We start from the raw sequence: 18,805 nt of genomic DNA, 5'->3' as shown, positions 1-18,805 counted from the left end.
GGTTTTTCCCCAGCACGCAGTGGGTTTTTCCTTTGCGTGTCATGGTCAAGCCTAGCCAGGGCTTCCGCTGTCCCCTTCCCACACCAGTGGCTTCTTTTCCAACCCAAAGTTTGTACACCAGTCCCAGGTGCTGGTGAGAGGGCAGTGCGTCCCCCTGTGTGTCACTGGGGCAGCCCCTGCACACCCAGGGATGCTGGGGCCAGGCTCTGGGAGCAGCAGCATCCTTCTGATGAACTCCATCTGTATTCCATAGGAACACCATCATACAGCCCCCCGGAATGGACCCATTTTGGCTGGTACTATGGCAAGCCAGCTACCATCTGGTCCATGGGCATCCTGCTGCACCAGATGGTCTGTGGGAAGATGCCTTTCAGGAGGGACCAGAACATCAGCTGGGGCCAGCTCTCGCTGCCACAACGGCTCTCTCCAGGTGAATCCTCTTCTCTGGGCATGGGGGAAATACCAGTGCTGGGAGACAGCAGCGGTCTCGGGAGCATCCTGCTCTGGCAGCTGCTGAGGAGGTGGCACATGTCCTGCTCTCCTCCAAAACCAAGAATTGATGGGAAAGTTCAGGCCCAGCTCTGAGCACATCCATCATGGCCTGGGCAGGGAGAATAGTGGAGCAAAGCAGACAGGAGCCTTCTCCAGCTGACGGGCAGTTTCTGGTTTCTCTGCCCAGAGTGCCAAAATCTGATCGGGTGGTGTTTATCCATGCACTCCTTGGACAGACCCTCATTAGAAGAGGTGCTCTGTCATCCTTGGATGCAGGATATTCATCTGCCCTAGAAGAAGGGAGAGAGTCACAGGCACACTTTGATCCAGGGCCCTGGTAAGTTACAGCTGCACACATGCCTTGGCAATGAGAAGCAAAGGAACCCAGCCTGTGTCACTGCACCAGGGTCATGGGATGGGAACACGCAGCCCTTGTGCTGGAGCTGAGCTGCTCTGCCCAGCACTGGTGGCTGCCATCCAAGCAGGTTTTGCTTGTCCTGATTCCCTGACAGCTGGGGTCCTGGGCAGAGCCCTGACAGCCTGGTCTGAGCCCAGGGAAGGAGAAGGAGCTCCCAGAGAAGCTGTACCAGGTGGGGCTGCTGCTGCAGGAGACAGCGAGGATGACATCAAGGATGACAACCTCTTCCTCTACCTGGCCACCAACAGCTGAAGGTGATGCACTTTGATTCTGGCACCTTCTTCAAAGCCAGACTCCACAGGGAATTTGCAGATGAGTCCACACCTGGGGAAATGCTCCCAGATTTGGGCATTGCCCAGCCTGGCTGGGAAGCAAAGGTTCCCCCTTTGCTGGTGCAGATGCAATTAATTCTTCAGTCGGCTGCCCAGCTGCTTTTTGGCAGGGCTGGTGGGATGGGCTGGGGTGGGTACGAAATGGGAGTGGGCTCCTGGCCCTGCCAACAGCCCCCAGCACCCACCGTGCCCCAGGCTGGGGCTGGGGCTGGGGCAGCCAGCCCAACACAAACAAACCCCCATGGTGGGAGCAGAGGTGGGATTCCAGAACCTGTGCACAGCTGCTTTGCTGTGCAGGCAAGGAAGGGCTTGGGCTGCTCCACTGCCCTTGTTTGCTTTGGGATCATGGTTATTTTGGGGGCAGTGCAGGGGGGAAGAGAGAAAGTGCGGACTTCCCTCAGCCATGGCTGGGTTTTTCCCTAGCATGTAGGGGTTGGGCCTTCCTCAAGGCCCTGACAGAGATATGATTTTTACCTTTGTTCTTCTTTTCCCTTTTTGTCTCTAACCTCTTTTCAACAATTTGTTGTTTGTTTTCCTAGAGGAAGCAATCTAGATGGATCAGTCTGGATCGGGAAGTGCTTGGGAGCAGCTGTGGCGTGCCCTTGGAGCAGGCTGAGGACATTGTTTGGGACCAGCTTTTCTTCCAGCCATGGATGGCATGAGGTGGGTGCCTGTCTGCTTGGCATGGTGGGATCAGAGCTTTTGGGAGATGGCAGCAAGCACAGGAGCATCCTGCTCTGTGCAGCTGCTGAGGGCTGCATGTGCCATGGCTGGCTGCAGGCTGGGCACATGTCCTGCCCTCCTGCTCTGCTCCCCAAGGCAGCAGTGATGGGCAGCTCTGGGCACAGCTCTGGGCACGGCCAGCATGGCCTGGGCACCGTGGGCAGCTGGGACAAGGGGACAGGAGCCTTCAGCTGACGGGCAGTTCCTGCTTTCTCTCCTTGCAGCCGGGCTCTGCGGATGCTGAGGCTGCTCTGGGCTCTGCCAGGGCTCTGCTGGGCTCAGCCCTGGACACAGCTGGGTTGGCTCTGCCCTCACATTGCTCTGACAGCTTTGCATCAGACGAGCCCGTTCCGAGCACAGCGCCTGAGCTTTCTGCTTTGGCAGGTGCAAGGCAAGAGATTGCAGTTGGGGACACACATCCAATTGGCAAGAACCCAAACTCTCCCAGTCCAATCTAAATGCCTGGATCTCCACAGGATGTTTTGTCTGTCCCATTCTTCCTTCTTTATTGGCTGGAATTGTGCAGTTGCACTTTCTTCCTCCTCTAGAAGTGCCACGAGTGGGCCAACGTGGCGAGTGGGCCGTGTTCCTGAGGCAGTGCAGTCTGGAGCTACTGGATGGAGAATTGCCCTTCTGCACTTCCAAACCAGAGCAAAAAGCTGTAAGTGGGACTTTGTGTCTTTGAGAAATCCCTGACAGTTTCAAAGGGAATGTGCAGCTCATTAACAGGCGGAGAAAGAAGGTCATCTTCTAAAGGATTGGGGTTTGACACAGTTTTTATTCCCAGTGCTGCTTGGAGCTGGAAGGGCACACAGCAATTTCCTCTTGCTTCGACCACAATTTGAAACACTGTTGGAAACAAAGCCCAAAATCTTTTAAAAGGCTGCTGAAGTCAGTAAGATGGATCCATGCCATCAGCACATTTACAATGTAAATACCTGAGTTCTCTTTTTAAATTGAGCCTTTACCTCTTAATGCAAAGTTACAGAAGTTTTTTCACTAACCCTTAGATTTTACTTTTATCTTTTACAATTTTACCAAATTTTTTTTTCTTTCTCCCTTTTTTTGTTTTAAATAGAAAACATGTCCTGTAAAAGAAGTGTCCTTTTCTCCTGGTTCCCATGTGGAGTACCTCCGTTCCTGCTGGCTGAGCTGCTCAGGCAGAGCCAGGCAGCTCCTGGCCCTGCAGGGCTGAGGCTTTTCCCCACTGCTGGGCACAGACTGATGGAGCAGCACAGCTGAATACAGGGGCACACACAGAGGGACCAGGAGCAGCTGCCTTTGGCCACCTGAGGCTCCAAGGCCCAAACTCTGAGCAACCAGGGCTGGAAGAGACTTGCAGGCTCCCTGGTGGCTGTGCTGCCCCACTTGTGCCCAGCCCAGCTTTGCTTGGGGCAGAGGGAGAACAAGGGGCAGCTCCCTCCCAGCCCAGCCCAGGGACCCCTCCAGCCCCGGGGCTTGGGGCACTGTCAGCACCTGCTGCTCCAGCCACCGCTCCTGCTGGCCCTGACAGCAACACCCAAACTGGGGCTGATCCCGAGGGAGCAGCAGCAGGGCCTGGATCTGATCCCTGACTCTGGGGCAGGCCTGGACAAATGGTCCCACAGCAGCAGCAGCACATGGAGCTGACTTTCAACACAGCCCCTGCCACTCTTCCCTCCTGTGTGCAGCGGTGTCACAGCAGCCTGAGGCACCTGGGAGCCCCCAGTGCCAGCAGGGACTTGAGATGGCAGCCCTGGGCTCCTGGAGGTTGTGCAAGGAACGGAGCTGGAGACTCCCTGTCCATGGGGAGCTTCCAGATGGAAAAGGCTGCTGTGCCCAGGCAGCTCCAAGGCCACAGCAAGGAGGGTCTCGACCACTGGATCTGTGCCAGTCCTACAGTACTGGGTAGCAGCCACTGAGCCCTGGGGGAAGAGAGGGCACAGCAAGAGGGACAAAACCAGGCAAGGTCAGAGACTGGGAAGAGGCAGAGCCAGGAGCAGGAACAGCTGCTCCATTGCACTCTTGGAGAAAGCTCCTGGCTGGTTCAAAGTGCTGTAAGCCATGAAGGGCAGAGAGGAGGCCTCACCAAACAATGCTCCTGTTTCCACACCCTCCCCTCTCTGTGTCCCAGAAGAAATTGCATGGACTGTATTCATCTCTCCGAGTCGTCTCGTTCAGCACGAGCAGCTTAGCACCAGGAGCTGAAGCAGCTGCCACCATAGGCCACAGGAGCTGAACACTTTTGGAGCAAAGTAATGCTGCTCAAATAGACCTAGCTGAATGCAGTGGATATAATAATGGAATCACAGCATCCTTTCTGTTGGAAAAGACCTCTGAGCTCATCCAGTCCAGCCGGTCACCCAGCAGTGCCAAGCCCGGCACTAAACCATGTCCCTGAAGTGCCAAGGCCTGAACAGCAGGCCCTGAGCCAAAGGTGGCCTCTGGATGAACCTTCCAACCAAAGGTTATCTTTGTATCTGCTTATTAATGAAACATGCATGGTCATTAGCACTGTGGTAGATGTAGCCACTCCTTAGTGACACATGTATTGATCTTTTTGTATTTGCAAGCCAGACAAGGCCATGAAATCTGACATCTGGCCTTGTTTGGGGCTGAAGGATCAAAGTCACCTCCCTTGATTCCTCCTTGAGCCCTGGCCAGGCTTTGGGAGGGACCCAAGAGGAGGATGAAACCAGATGTTCCGCACTAGAAGTGGTGTCAGTTTGTTCATTCAGCACTGTCACAGCTGGGCCCTCTCACAGCGAGGTTGGAGCCTCAGCTGTGGCTGGAGGCACCTGCAGGAATTCCCAGTGTCCAGGAGTGGCTCTGCAGCCCTTGGCTGTGACAGCTTCCCCTGCTGCTGTGTGGATCTGGGGGATGGTGAAGTCTGAGGGTAAATGATGCTGGATCTTTCTTAATCACTGTAGGCAATCTTTGGTGCTGATGATTGGGTGCATTGCTGAGCTGCTCCTTTTGTGATCCTTTGCTGCTTTGAGCTGCAGTAAATGACACTGATTCCTTCAGTTGGAGTCTGTGTCTTTGGTGCTGACCCTGCCCACTGGTTAAACGAAACTGGCAGAGTCTGGCCAGATCACAGCAAAATGTCACTTGTTAAATGTAAATGTGAGAAATCAGTGCTATCAGAAATTCCCAGATGAGAAGCCCTTCCCTGGAGTTGGCTGGCTCTGGAGTGGGCTGAGGTTGCAGCACTGTGTGAGCAGTGGGGCAGTTGGTTAAAATAAGCTGAACCCCTGGATGTCTTAAAATGTATCCAAAAATTGCATACGGAAAAGGAGAAGGACTTGTGGGTTTGGGCAGACAAAGATGAATTTGTTAACAGTACATTGGAAGCAGCACCTTCAGAAGGAACAATTCTTGTTGGAATGCTCCCACATGGAGCAACAGAAGAAGGTTTTAATCTTGAGCTCCAATGCATTTGTGCAAGTGAAATATTAATATGATAAATAATTATGTACATATTTATAGTATAATAAGACCTTAATATATATATTGATATATATATATTTTCTATGTATGTCTATACCTATCTAGCTATATCTATATTTCTATATCAATACCTATATCTACGTATGAAATAGTAATAATGTTAAATAGTGCTGACAATACTGATTTGGTAGCTTTGGCTGCTCAGGAATGTAACACTAAATACTCTACAGAAAAGGATTGGCCATGACCCTAATGTCAGAGGTAAACCTTTGAAATTGTATACAATGAAAAAAGGAGGAGGGAATGAAATTGGCTATTTTTACAGGGTTTGCTGATACTGTGATGCAGAATGCTTTGTCTGTTACTGTAAAAAATTCAGTGATTAAGACTGCTGGGTTTTTCATATCCCAGACAATCCACAAGCTGCAGGATTGGATAAATGGGTGAAGGGTTGTTAAAAGAGCAGTTGACAAAATGAGGAGATGGGAACCTGTCCCCATGGAGACACCATCTCCCAGGTGTGCTCCATGCCCTTAACAGTAGCCCACTGGGGAAATGGAAACCCCTGGCTGTGCACAGCTGCCCCCAATTTACATTAACAAGCTAAATTGATTATTAGACTAAACAAAAAATGATGCTGTGAAAATATCCAATAGTACATCCTGTGAGCTTCAACAAACACGAACGGGGCTCTGCAGAACCACACAGCCTTGGATTATCTGCTTGCTGGCCAGGGAGGAGCCTGGGCTATTCTAGGACAGGAATGTTGCAGGGATGTCTATCAGTGCTGGGTTTGAGATCCAACAGTCAGCAATCTCCTTGATAGAAAGATTAGGAGAAGAGTGGCAGAAAGAAGAAAATTCTTCCTGGTGGGATTGGCTCCCAAATTGGAGGCTGCTGTGAAATGCATTCGTGGCAGTCACTGTAATCATTGCAATGTGAGCACTTGGTGTGTTATGAATCCATGTTAGAGTTGTTGTGACACCTTGTGCTGGAAATTGAGTACTGAGACATGTCTAAAAACAGACATAGTCTCAAGAAAAAAGGAGCATTTGATAAAGAACAGAGAAGAGCAGCTAATTAGGGCTCTTTTAAAAGGAATGCAAATTATAGCTCTGAGTAATGAACTTGAACAGCACTTAGCTGAAGAACAAGACCTGATGCCTTTATGCCTTATACCTAAATCTATGGTTCTATTATTGAAAAAATTGTTTTGAAGGTTGCAGTTCATCTGTAGGTCAAAGCACTGATTGAAGTCCTGAGGCCTCATCAGGCCCTGACTGTGGCCTAAACAGCAGGCCCTGAGACAAAGCTGAGCTCTAAATGAACCTTCCAACCAGATGTTATCTTTGTATCTGCTCATTAATGAATCATTATTAGCAATATGATTTCTGTATGTGTTCATTGATGAAACATGGATTTACCTTTCTGTGTTTGGAAACTGGACAAGGCCCCATCTGGCTTTGTTTGGGGCTGTGGGATCAAAGTCACCTCCCTTGGCTCCTCCTTGAGTCCTGGCCAGGCTTTGGAAGAAGCCAAACAGGAGAATTAAACCAGTTATTCCCACACTAGCACTGATGTCAGCTTGTTTGTTTAACAGTGTAAAAGCTGGGGCCTCTCACAGCGAGGTTGGAGCCTCACTGGCTCCAAAGGTGGAGGCACCTGCAGGAATTCCCAGTGTCCAGGAGTGGCTCTCCAGTCCGTGGCTGTGAAAGGGTTAAAAGCACTGCCTAGGCATACTTGGGCAAGAATAAGAGACATTGTACTCAAAATGGAAGCTTGCAAAAATTCAGCCACAAGCTAAAGACACAGGATGAAACTTGGCAAGAAATAGGGAACAAAACTGGCAGAAATGAAGGGCAGAGCTTGCTAAAACCAGTGAGGAAATTGCTGAGACTGCCAACAAGAGACTGCACATGCCTAGAGGAGAAAGGTGAAAAGGGCACGGCGATGAAGATGTCCAGCCTTCATCAGGAGACCCCCGAGGAAGTCGTGGAGCCTTCCTCAGTGCCATCACCAGTGTGCACTGTGCCTGTGCCTCGTGTATGCTAATGATTGTAATGAGTGCTGAGAAATCGTTTACATAACCTCACCTTTTCTGAGGAGGAACATGAATATGCATAGAGTATAACCATATATTGTAATCTCCTGTGTACGCTGTCAGGAGGAGATATCCCCGCACACCCGGTGTGCTGAATAAAGCAAATCCCTCTCCTTGGGCTTTGTCTGGGAAGTGTCTCTTGGCCTGGTTTGGGGCCATTCACATCCATGGGGTTCTGTCAAGTCACAGTGGAACCTTGGTGCCCTGTTGTTGCACAGCCTCACAATGCTCTCCTGCTGCCATGAGGTCCCTCCCTCGGTGACACACTGCAGCCCTGCTTCCATGAGGGGCTCTTGGGTGCAGGCCTTTTTCACATCTGAGCCTTGCTTCCATGGGTTCCAGGGACTGACAGTGGCCCTCTGCATTCCATGGGGCCCAGCTAGATCACAGCAGAGCCTGGCTTTCATCAGGTTCTGATACCTGTTCTGCCAGCTGACTGGGGTGATTTAAAGAACACAGAAACCAATGGGAAGAATGGTCTTATTTACTGGGAGTGTTAAGGCAACACAAAAGTTAAATTATGCATTCAATAAAACTACATGCTTGGATTTAGCAACAAGCAAAAAGAAGCAAGGTAATGCACTAAATCATTATTATAGGAGAGAAAGGATAGGGATTGAGAAAGACACATCACCAGTTGCCTAAATACTTTACCATCATCCAGAGTCTGCAGTTGCTGAAAGGTCCCATTTCACAGCAAGGACCTGGAGAACTCTTCCAAGAGATTGGGAAAATCCCATGTGGTGCATCCACCCATAGGTGAGTTCTCCAAATTTGTTCCAAATGCAGGTCCAGCTTTTATAGGCCCAAATCAGCAAGCCAAAGTGACTTGATTATATTTTTAGCACATAAACTCCTGGGTCTCATGGCACTTTTCCTGGCCAGGAGGGGCCAGGGATTGGCCAGAGTACAGTCGTCAGCTTGGAGGGTTTCCCCTAAAATATCCTACAAGCCTCTATTCATGTCAATTGGGGAAATTTCTTAGAATGATGTATTTCTTGCAGGTAACTACACAAGATTATGTGGAAGTCTCCACAGCAGCTGGTTTGGTTTTAAACAGCAGCAGAATCATATGGGTCATCTCTTTTTAGCTCAATAAAACTGATGGTGTTAGTCACATAATGCCCAGGTTTTGTCCTGTAACCCAGCTCTGGCTGAGGCTGCCACTTAGGCCTGAGCACATCAGAAGCTGAAGTGACCACGACTGGGAATGGCAAAAACACCCCACTGGTACTGGTCCAGAGGCCCTGGGACTCCCTGGCATGGATCACCTCAGGAGACAGTATTTCAGGAAGCCCAAAGGACTTTTGGGAGAGATGCTGTGGAGACAGAGGGAATTCCACAGCTGAATCCCTTACCTGGGCTCCCAGAGAACCCTTCTGCTGTGGGGCTGCTGAGGGTGGAGGAACAGCAGGTACCCGTGGCCACCCCAAAACACGGCCCCGTTGGCAACACGGCACCGAGCGGGACTGCGGGACCCCATTGAGTCAGGAGCTGCAGAGCTGGGAGTGCTCAGCCAGACCCGCTGACCCTTCAGGAGCCCCACACGGCCAGAGCGTGAGCCCAGCGGGGAGTGGCCACTGACAGGGACTGTGGGGCCTGAACCAAGTCCCAGCCCCACGGAGAGCAGCTGTGCCGGACACGCTGGAACTCCAGGAGCAGCTCGAGTCCGAGGCAGCCAGGTGGTGCCACCATGGACGTTCCTTTCTTCCCCCTCAGAAAGGACACTGGGAGCTGGGGAAGTGTCAAGGAAAGGAGTAGGGATGGTGGAAGCTGTGGAACAGCACTAACAGGAGAATCCCAAACTCTTCTGAGAAAGGAGGGCAGAAATCCCTGGTGTCCAGCATCCTGCCAGAGAAACCCATTCCCAGAACTGCCAACATGAAACCATGCTCCAATTCTCTGGATTGTGCTGCTCCTGACCCACTAACACCTGCCCACCAGAGTGAAGCTCTGAGGTGGGATTGATGGAGGAAACCTGAGGCCTGAGCCATGCCAGGGTCAGTGCCAGGAGCATCTCCTGGCACTGTTTAACAGTGGCTCTGCAGGAACTGGGGATGCAAACAGGATGAACCTGAACACCTCCCACCAGCAGATACCTCAGAGCTTACACAGCAACACAGCCGTGGCTCTCCCAAACTGGATTTAGGAATGGCACACCTACTGCAGCCATGGGATCCAGATCTGCCCAGATCCCTTTGGGACTCCTGCTTTTGATGTCTCTGCCTCCTCTCCCTGCCCAAAGGAGGCTCCTCTCTCCCCTCTCCCTGCCCTGACAAGACAGTCACACAAATAAAGATGTGAGATTGCCGGTGCTGAGGGGTTGTAGAAGGAGCTTCTCCAGGTCTGGCCTCTTTCCAAAACCCATACAGTCTCCTGCAGCAAGGAACCTCCTTGTTCACCCTCCCCAAGGGTGTCAAGCTCAGGAAGGGACTCCTGACACCCTGTCCAGCTGGGAGAGCTCCTGTGTCTCCATATCAGGGGATAAAACTAAACAAAGGAACCCCGGGGGGACTGAGATTGTGGCATGGGGACATCTGCATTTATTTCCCAGTGACAAATAAATATTTGGTATGATGCCAGAGCTTGTTTTGATCTACATCAACCATTGATAAACGTCCCTCGTCCTGACAGCGACTCCTCTGCAGCTGCTCCGGGAGATCTCCCGGGCCAAGTACAGTAAGAGGAGATGTCAGTGGTGCTGAGGTGCCAAGGGGGCCATTTCAATGCTCTGCTGAATTCCAAGGATAATGTGTTTCCCCAAGGAGGAACATTCCTTTCTGGCACTCACTGCCCATGAGGGACATTATTCAGCTGCTGCTGTTGGGTGAGTTCCAGCTACAGGGAGAGGGAGGAGGAGATGATCCCACCCATGGCTGCTGCTGGGCCCAGACATCTGGGGAGATAAAGCTGAGCCAGAGCTTCAGCATCTCTCCCAAAATCACAGAATGACTTGGCTTGGAAGAGACCCTAAAGTTCATCTCATCGCACCACCAGCCATGGGCAGGGACACCTTCCATTATCCCAGGCTGCTCCAAGCCCTGTCCAACCTGGCCTTGGACACTGCCAGGGATCCAGGGGCAGCCACAGCTGCTCTGGGCAAGCTCTGATCTCTGTCCAGGTGGGCAGGGACAGGACCTGAGGGAATGGCTGGAGTTGGGCCAGGTTAGGGCTCGGCTGGAGATCAGGAAAAGCTTCTTCTCCCAGAGAGGGCTCAGGCACTGCCCAGGCTCCCCAGGGAATGGGCACAGCCCTGAGGCTGCTGGAGCTCCAGAGGCCTTTGGACACCACTCCCAGGGCTGCTCAGGCTGTGATTGTTGCGGGGTCTGTGCAGGGCTGGGGGCTGGACTTGGTGATCCCAATGGGCCCCTGCCAGCTCAGCCCCTTCTGCAATTCTCACCCTTTGGCTCAGCCTTTGTGTCACCTCGAGGCACTGGCAGAGCTGTTGGGGACAGGGCAGGAGTTGTGACAGCCCCAGCGTTCCCCTGTCTGTGACACCCCAGCGATGACAGCCCCAGCGTTCCCCTGTGTGTGACACCCCAGCGGTGACAGCCCCAGTGTTCCCCTGCGTGTGACACCCCAGCGATGACAGCCCCAGCGTTCCCCTGTCTGTGACACCCCATCGGTGACAGCCCCAACGTTCCCCTGTGTGTGACACCCCAGCGCTGACAGCCCCAGCGTTCCCCTGTGTGTGACACCCCAGCGCTGACAGCCCCAGCGTTCCCATGTGTGTGACACCCCAGCGGTGACAGCCCCAGCGTTCCCCTGTCTGTGACACCCCAGCGGTGACAGCCCCAGCGTTCCCCTGTCTGTGACACCCCAGCGGTGACAGCCCCAGCGTTCCCCTGTCTGTGACACCCCAGCGGTGACAGCCCCAGCGTTCTCCTGTGTGTGACACCCCAGCGGTGACAGCCCCAACGTTCCCCTGTGTGTGACACCCCAGCGCTGACAGCCCCAGCGTTCCCCTGTGTGTGACACCCCAGCGCTGACAGCCCCAGCGTTCCCATGTGTGTGACACCCCAGCGGTGACAGCCCCAGCGTTCCCCTGTGTGTGACACCCCAGCGGTGACAGCCCCAGCGTTCCCCTGTCTGTGACACCCCAGCGGTGACAGCCCCAGCGTTCCCCTGTCTGTGACACCCCAGCGGTGACAGCCCCAGCGTTCCCCTGTGTGTGACACCCCAGCGGTGACAGCCCCAACGTTCCCTCCCTGCAGACGCTCCAAGGGAAGCGTCCAGAGCCGCGTCCAGTCCATGGAACTGACCGGCCACAGCCCAGCCCAGCCTGGGCTGATGTGGATTCCTCTGCACACAGCTCGGGGAAGGTCCCCCTGGCCACCTGCACAGTGCCACAGACAAGTGTCAGACACAGTTACAGAGCTCTGCCCAGAGATGACAGGGAAAGTTCGTTAAAAAAAAAAAAAAAAACAACAAAAAACAAACAAACAAAAAAACCCCAACAAATAGCCAAACAAAACCATACCAAAACAAACAAACAAACAAAAAAACTACCACCACCCATACAAAAAGAAAGAAAGCCAAACAACCACAAAAAAAAATAAAATAAAACCAAACAAACCAACGAAAGCAAAACAAAAATACCCAAACCAAAATAAACAAAAGAACAACCAAAACAAGAAAAAGAGAACACCCTCCCACAAGAGCTGTTCCATCCTTCAACTGTCACACCTGCACTCACGCAAGGCCTGGGGCTGCAAAAAATGAGGGTTCATTGGGCCCATTTGCAGGAAAAGCAGGTGTAGGACAGACTCTCAGCAGAACTGTTCTCAGCTGAGCCCCTTTGGCAGCTGCAGAGCCATTGGAAATGCAGAGCCTCAGCTCACAGGGCAGAAAAGGGCTCTGAGCTCCCCTCCCCTGACACCAAACCCTGTTCCCAGGCTGCCTCACACACAGGATTCTTCTGGAGCACCACGCAAAGCTGAGACTGGGCTCTGGCTTCTCCATGGTGCGTGTCCTAAAGCTGCCTGGGAGAAGAAATTTCGGGTCAGCTCGGCTGGTACAATCCCTGCTGGCACAGGGCACAGCACCGGGAAGGGCTTTGTGTGCCGAGGCTTTGCTGCAGCCAAGGAAATCTCCTGGCTCAGGGTCACCTTTGCTGCTCAGCCAGAGCCCCGAGTGCCCCAGCAGCAACAGCAGAGAATGGCAGCATTGCCACGGGCTAGCACAGGAGGGGAGATTTCCCCCTGGAGAGAGGCTCCTATTGCAGTTTTTGCATTCAGGCAGCTGCAGATGGCTCAGCTTTGGCTGCACAGCAGCTGGAAATGCAAGTCCAGGAGCTCTGTGCATGGCCAGCCCCAGCAGGTGACAGCAAGGACAGGGCCCTGGCACAGTGACATTTGCAGGGAGCGCCTTCAGCAAGCGCTGGGGGCTGGGACTGTGTGCAGAAAACGCCCTGGGGGGTCTCTGCAGCCAAGCAAAGGGAACAAAGTTTCAGTTGTGGCCTGGCCAGGGAGCACCAGAATCGATTGTCTTCCATTGCCGGGTGTTGTAGGAGCCCCAGAGGAGAGCCCAGGGGGCCAAGGAATGGAGAGCGGGCACTGTGCAGGAGCCGGAGCAGCGAGAGAGGCCGGGCTGAAGGTGCGGGGCGGGCACGGGCTGGGAGGGGGCCCAGGCCGGGGGTCCCGCAGAGCCTCCCTGCTCCAGAGCCGCAGCTGCGACAGCGGGGAAGCTGCCGGGATCGCAGCTGGGGCTTCCGAGGGGCTGGGCTGGAGCAGCTTTTTGTCCCGATGCACCGGGGGCATTGCTGCGGGGCTGGGGTCCCTGGGAAGGCGCAGCAGGACAGGGTGGCAGTGGTTGGTTTGTGGATTTGTTGCTGGGATGTTTTGTTGGCGGCCCCGGGCGGGCTGTGGGAGCCGGGAGCGGCCGGGCGGGCCCGGAGCCTCCCCTCGGGCCGGGAGCCCCGGGCAGAGCTCTGTGCTCGGGGGCCGGGCCGGGCAAAGGCTGAGGGAGAGCGGGGGAAGCGCTGGCACAGAGGCCCCGGGCTCGCCGTGCCCTCCTGGCCACGCAGCCGGGCTCGGGGCCGCCTCGCTCAGAGCCAGCCCCGGCTGCGGGGGTCCCGGGGCTCCCTGGGCAGGGGGCGGCGGGGGCTGCCCGAGCTCTGTGCCCGGCGCTGGGCGCGGCTGCCGAGGCAGCGGGGGATGCAGGGTCCCCCCGTGCTGGGGCTGGCTCTGCCCGGCCCAGGGGCTGCACTGTCAGCCCAGAGCCACCTGGGGATCGCCCGGGACCGGCAGGGCTGGCAGGGAAACCGGCACTGGGGGGAGCAGAAACGGGCAATGCGAGAGCTGGGGGTGCTCCAGAAGCCTGGACATGTTGGCAGCATGGACAGGGTGGACCCTTGGATACCCCAGGACTCTGAAACAGGGACCCCAGACAATGCTGACCCCTGGGATGCCTATGATGCCAAAGTGGTGAGCCCAGAGAAGGGGAACCTGCGGGATTGCCAGCAGCCCCAGCAGTCCAGAGAGGGGAACAGCAATACAAACCTGACCCGCAGCAACCCAGACAGGGGGGCCTACAGGAGCCCAAAGTGGAGAGACCAGGGAGGGGAAATCCAGGGTTGGTTTCTTTGCCGAATTTTGGTCATTTGTGTATTTTGGGGGACTAAATCTCAGTGTTTTGGGGGTTTACACGGGCACCAGATTCCCAGTGACTTCTAGAGTGTGCAGGCACAGGGGCCAACATTGGAACTGCAGTACCTCAGGGCAAAGGTGACCAGGGTCAGAGAGAGACACCCCTCTGAGGACAATGGTCTCACCATAAGCATTTGCAGGCTCATGTGAATGCAGCAGGCTTCATTGGTATCACCCAGTCCAGCTGCCCTTTTTTCCTTATATGTACTCCCCCTAGAATGTTCTCTCCTCTCTTGTCCCCCATTGGTCCCGGTTTACTGCAATGCTCCGCCCCATTACCTCATTGGTTCCCCAGTTGGCTGCCCCTCCTCTGCGCCACCTGTGCTCAGTTCCCATTGGCCCTTGGCCCTCAGACCCGCCCCTTCCCCCCTTATCAAACCCTGTGTCCTCAGCCCCATTTTGTCTCTGTCCCTGGACCCTCTGCATTGCAATAAACTGTGTTTGGAACTGTGCACACAGACCTGCCTCTGGCCTTGTCCATCAGCAGATTAAGCAAGCGTACTCCAGGCTCTGGGAGTGCAGGTTGCTCACAGGGGCTCGTTGTGGATGTGCTGCAGCACTAGAGATGGACTTGGGCAGGAGGAACCCCCTAACCCAATGTGCTCATACATTATGTTTTTCCCCAAACCAGGATTTCCCATTCCCAAACCTTGGCCAAATGGAGGGGGTGGCTGTGAGGAAGAGGAAGAAGCCCCGTGACACTGAGACAGGTGAGGCAGAAGTCATTGCCCCTTTCCCTCTCTCTCCTGCTCCATCTTCCAGCCCATCATGGCTGTAAGACAACCTCGCTGCTAACGCCATCCTGCTGGGGATGCACTGGGGAGATCTCCTTCCCCTTCCCTATTGCACAGAGTCAAATCCCATCCTCTCCTTGTCCTTCCTCCCCCAGACAATGATCTGAGGATGGAGACCAGGGAGGACAAATCCCCATGGCAGAACCTCATGGCAGAGGCTGTTCTGAGCGATGCCACAGGGCAGAAACCCAAGGGGGAGAAAAAGCCTCAGAGATCCCACAGGAGGAGGGCCTGCAAATCCAGCCCAGGTTGCTCTGAGGGGGAAAGACCCGCCCTGTTCCAGGAAGGTAGACAGAGCTTCAGCCAGAGCTCAAAGCTGTTCTCCCATGAGCAGCTTCATGATGGGGAGAAGCCTTACAAGTGCTTGGAGTGTGGGAAGAGTTTCAGGCAGAGCTCCCACCTTCTCTGCCACCAGATGATCCACACTGGGGAATGAGCCTGTGAGTGTGGGGAATGTGGGAAGGGCTTCAGGTGCAGCTCAGAACTTGTGAGGCATGAACGCATCCACACTGGGGAGAAGCCGTATGAGTGTCCCGAGTGCCAGAAGAGGTTTGCCACCAGCTCCAGTCTCCTCCTGCATGAGCAGATTCACACCAAGGAGAAGCCCTTCTGCTGCCCTGACTGCAGGAAGGGCTTCAAGAACAACTCCAACCTCATCAGACACTGGTGCATCCACACCGGGGAGAGGCCCTACAAGTGTCCCCAGTGTGGGAAGAAGTTTCAGACCAGCTTCAATCTCCTCCTGCATGAGCGGATTCACACAGAGGAGAGGCCCTTCCGCTGCCCCGACTGCGGGCAGGGCTTCAAGCACAACTTGACCCTCATCACCCACTGGCGCATCCACACTGGGAAGAGGCCCTACGAGTGTCCCCAGTGTGGGAAGAGCTTCACCCAGAGCTCTCACTTGACCCAACACCAACGGAGGCACCAGTAAGGGAAGCCCTGCAAATGCCGTAGTTGCAGGAAGAGCTTCATGCCCAGTTGCAGCTTCATCCCCCATTGTAAGACCCACGTTGGGAAGAGCCCTGGTGATCGATGGTCCCTGTGATACATGCTGGGAAGACACCTGTACCTTTTCCTACCCTTGCCAACGACATGATGTGGGATCAAATAACATGAGGGTCAGGCCATGGCCCTGTCATTACATTCACTCCCATTTCTAGTCAGTGCCAGGAGCACGAACGAGACTCCCTGTCTCCCTGAAGAGAAGGGTGTCCTTCCCAGGAGCGAGGATAAACATGGTTGGGTAGAGGCAGTCAGTGGTAATGTAGTTTTTCCTGCAAATCCTTTCTCTTCTTCCCTGCTGTTATCGATATTGTTTCTGTTGCTCTTTGTTCTTTGTCTTGTTGCTATTCCCAATACATTGTTCTTATCCCAGCCTCTGATCTTTGCCTTTTGTGCTTTCGATGGGAGGTGGGAGGGCAGTGAGGGCAGCGCGGTTTTAGCGGGAGCAGGAAACTGGGGACCCGAAGTCCTAAACCTCAGCCCGTGGAAACCAAGCCCTGGTGGCCATGGCAACAGCCTTGGGAGCGGGTCCCTGGCTGGGGCTGTGGGAACCTCTTCCCGCTGCTGCCCAGGGACAGGACTGGAGGGAACGGCTGCAGCTGAGTCGGGGCAGGCTCAGGTTGGATCTCAGGAAAAGGTTTTTCCCCAGAGGCTGCTGGGGCACTGCCCAGGCTCCCCAGGGAAGGCTCCCAGCTCCAGGGCTCTCTGAGCTCCAGCAGTGTTTGGACAACGCTGCCAGGCCCAGGCTGGCATTGTTGGGGTGTCCTGTGCAGGGCCAGCAGTTGGACTCCAGGATCCTGATGGGTCCCTCCCAGCTCAGCCAATTCTGTGGATCTGGGATCCCATGACCCTGGGGATGGGACTGCCAATGGTTGCCATGGCAACGGGCTCTGGCTGCAGGCCTGTGCTGGTGTCCATGGCAACCACCCCTGGCATGGGGTCTGCATGGAGCTGCCAAGGGACTGACCATAGCAACAGGGGGCTGCTGATGGTTGCCATGGAAACTGAGCATAGCAACAGGGGGCTGGGGATGGTTTCCTGCCAAGGATCACATTTGTCACAGGCACTCAGAGGGGCTCCATAGTCACTTTCCAAGAGTCTCCAGGCTGTTCAAGAGCTGGAATGTCACAGGCAGAGACAGGGGCTCCATGGAGACCTCCCAGGGGTTTCTGGGAATGGTAAAGAGCCCTGTGTTCAGAGGCTGTCACAGCCATTCCACAGTGACATCCCAGGGCACCTTGGGCTGCAAAGGCACCGATCTGTCACGGGGGCTCCACAGTGACATCCCAGGAGTCCCCAGGCTGCCAAAGAGCCGGGATGTCCCAGACACTCACAGGGGTTCCTGTCATAGGCACAGTGGGAGCTTCAGGCAAAGTTTACTAGAGAAGCTCCTTTTAGGACACAACGTGCAGAGAGGATCCCCAATAGCCCTCATAGATTCCCAAATGTCATCACTGATTCAGAGATGACATGGACCAGAAAGCTAAGGGCTAAAAGCTGCCTATTTATTCAATCCTCTTCTTTCATACCTTGGTTTGCTACAGGTGGACCTCATTGGTCATTTAATCAACACATTCATTAAACATCTTTATGGAAAAAAACATCTTATTACAAATACCACCTGTGGATAGTTTACAATTCTTTCTCTCCAGCTCCCTAAATGTTCCCAGACCAATTAATGAGAAACCTTATCTTGTTATCTCTGTCTCTGACCACAGTGCCATATCCACACCCAAATTCCCCCAAGGACCTCCAGGCTTTCGAAATTCTTTCTGTGAGAACAACATTGGAGGAGCTGGTTCCAATGTCATCTCCAGACTTTTCAAGCCTTCATGTGTAAAGAATTATCAAAGTGGAATTAAGCCTTTATAGAATTTGTCCCACAGGATGAAGGATAGCAAACCAAAGATATTTATATAAGTATCTACTATGGTAATGATGAGGCAAAATTATCTTAATCTGAAATTTTTACACCAAGATATAAGAGTAACATATTAATTTATATAGACCACTCCGAAGTGATTTCAAAGCAACTGTATTAAAACAAAACCAGTAATTAAACAGAGATTGATGTCTCTCCCCCAGACCAATGATCATGGGCATATCTCTTTGGTGTAGCCTTGAGGAGTGACCTTGAGGGGTGTCTCCACTGCAGGGAGGAATCTCCACACTCCCCAAGAAGGGAAATGTCAGGACATGCTGCTGTTAAAATCTGGGATGGGGCTTTTCTAGTCTGAAGTGCTGCCCTGTCAGTCAGATGTGCCCAGGCTGGGCCAGCTCAGCAGCTCTGCAGAAGCTTTCATTGCTGTCCCTTGGTTGTTCCTTTCTCTGGGCATTTTTCCCGCTCTGCCACAGCTTCAGCTCCCTCTGAGGATGTTGAACTTTGGGATGGAGAAGTCAGGCTGGTTTCAGCTTTATTCACCCGAAAAGCAGCATGACCCTCCTCCTTCATTTCCCACTGGGGGCTTTGCAAACGGAGCCCATTGTAGGCAGAGCCTCCTGCTCCAGCAGGAACTGCCTTTCCTGTGCCAGGAGCAGGGCAGGTCCCGCTGCAGGAAAAGCCCCAGGCCAGCCCCAGCACAGGGAAGGGCTCGGGCACAAGGGCAGAGTGCCGTGCTGGGAGCTGTGCCAGGCAGAGCCTGAGGCACCAAAGGCACCTTGGCAGCAGCAGCTGCTTGCAGGGCATGGCCAGAAGCCTCCCTTGGCAGCCCGGCCTGGTGGCCAGCACTGCAGCGCTGCTGCCTCAGGGCTCATTTCTGCCTGGGCTCTGAAAAGCCACTTCTGCTCCAGGAGCCTGGCTGGGAAGCCATTGGCCCCTGCACCTTGGGGACAAGATATGAATGACAAAACTCTTCATGCCAGCA

The 18,805-nt window shown here is 54.0% G+C and overlaps 1 long non-coding RNA gene across 1 annotated transcript; it reads left to right on the top strand.

Moving 5' to 3' along the window:
* Positions 1-7,739: 7,739 nt before the first annotated feature.
* LOC135280094 (uncharacterized) lies at positions 7,740-8,604 on the top strand. The gene is made up of 3 exons (XR_010347161.1): positions 7,740-8,069; positions 8,160-8,254; positions 8,500-8,604. It is a non-coding gene; the product is annotated as an uncharacterized LOC135280094 (long non-coding RNA).
* The last annotated feature ends 10,201 nt before the right edge of the window (positions 8,605-18,805 follow it).

This window comes from Passer domesticus, chromosome 13 (genome assembly GCF_036417665.1).
Source record: "Passer domesticus isolate bPasDom1 chromosome 13, bPasDom1.hap1, whole genome shotgun sequence".
In the NCBI taxonomy this organism is placed as follows: domain Eukaryota; kingdom Metazoa; phylum Chordata; class Aves; order Passeriformes; family Passeridae; genus Passer; species Passer domesticus.
This window is presented reverse-complemented; position numbering and strand designations above follow the sequence as displayed.